Consider the following 1,969-nt stretch of genomic DNA (forward strand, 5'->3'; position numbering starts at 1 on the left):
AGCAAGACTTACTAAGAACGGCTATTTTATAACCCTCAAAATCAAAGGATGAACCATGTTGAGGAGTTAAACTTTAAAACACATTCAGATTATTATTTTTCATGAACTGGCATGTTTATTATCTTTCATCAGATATATTTATATATAAAATGAAATCAATTACAAAATACACAATTATTTTCAAGAAACTGGAGCAGAAAATGCATACAACATGGTTTAATCCTAGATCAGTAATGGAAAAAATATATCTGTACTTCTACTCTGCCATTAAATAAGTAGGGCTTTTTTTGTTTGTTTGTTTTAGACAACTACACCTGCCTGACACCTAATTTTTTTTTCAAAATAAAATAAAGGAGGTGAAAAAGGTAAGATAATTAATAAATGATAGCAGTATCAGTCAAGAATGATTTTAACCATAGGTATTAGAAAATTAAACTGATAATTACTTAAACAACCAAGGTGTTTATTTTTCCCACATAATAAGTCTAGCACTTATTCAACAAGAAATGTGAATTATGTACATCCATAGACACCCAGGTGCTATCATATGTCTACTCTTCAAATTTGGCCAGTGGCTTTTAGTCTTCCTTGATGTAAGAAAGCCACCATAGCGCCAAGTATTATGCATATAATTGAGTAAATAACAAGTCATAGATGTCTATTTTATAATATTAATTTATAAGTGTAATAAGAGATATTATTTTGTCCAGAAGCCTCCCACCACACTCATCCTATAGAATACTTCCCATTACACCTAGCTATACAGAATTAGGTCACATATCCAAACTAATTTAAAAGTAAGGTAGATTAAAAGGGTAGTGTGATTATTGGGATTGGGTTAAACCAGTGTTTCTTACTGGAGATCTCAGGAGCATTTTAGCTTGGAAAAATTTTTGTTATGCAGGATCATTCTGTATATTCCAGGACATTTAGCATCCATAGCCCAGGATCACTGAATGTCAATACTATCTCTCAGCACTTTGACAGTCCAAAATCTGCTCAAACATTTCTAAATGCCCATTAGAGGGATGTTACTTTTGCAGGCTATGATTCATTGGATGAAATTGGGCATAGTTTCACCCTGAAAAACCTGAAATTTTATTGCAAATTAAGAAGTGACATATGGTAGGAAACTGCATTGCTTACAATAAATTCTAAGTTCCTTTTCAGTTTTAATGTCTATAGTTCTATGAAGATGCATTAGGTTTAGACAAATTCATTTGCTTATAAAATTATTTTGATATTCCAGTATTGTATGCCCCGTACCAAACAATACAATAATATACTCTTTAATATAAGCATGTGCATTTCTTTTAGTTTCAGTACAACACTGTTTCACTTATCTAGTGACATAAAATTTAAAACGTTCAGACATTTTGACATCCTTGTTGGGAAATTAGTGTTTTGTGTCATACTGGGCAGAGAGAAAGACTCAAAAGGACAACAGAAAGCAGAAGAATCATTGGTTATATAAGAAATGATCGACAGGGGGCGGAGCAAGATGGCCGAATAGGAACAGCTCCAGTCTCCAACTCCCAGCGCAAGCGACACAGAAGACCGGTGATTTCTGCATTTTCAACTGAGGTACTGGGGTCATCTCACTAGGGAGTGCCGGACAATCGGTGCTGGTCAGCTGCTGCAGCCTGACCAGTGAGAGCTGAAGCAGGGCCAGGCATCGCCTCACCTGGAAGCGCAAGGGGAAGGGAATTCGTTTTCCTAGCCAGGGGAACTGAGACACACAACTCCTGGAAAATCGGGTAACTCCCACCCCAATACTGTGCTTTAAGCAGACAGGCACACCAGGAGAATATATCCCACACCTGGCAGGGAGGGTCCCACACCCACGGAGCCTCCCTCACTGCTAACACAGCAGTCTGCAGTGATGTATCCACAAGGCAGCAGCGAGGCTGGGGGAGGGGCGCCCGCCATTGCTGAGGCTTAAGTAGGTAAACAAAGCCGCTGGGAAGCT

The sequence above is a fragment of the Rhinopithecus bieti genome, unplaced genomic scaffold, assembly GCF_001698545.2.
Source record: "Rhinopithecus bieti isolate Rb0 unplaced genomic scaffold, ASM169854v2 scaffold_5007, whole genome shotgun sequence".
Lineage (NCBI taxonomy): Eukaryota > Metazoa > Chordata > Mammalia > Primates > Cercopithecidae > Rhinopithecus > Rhinopithecus bieti.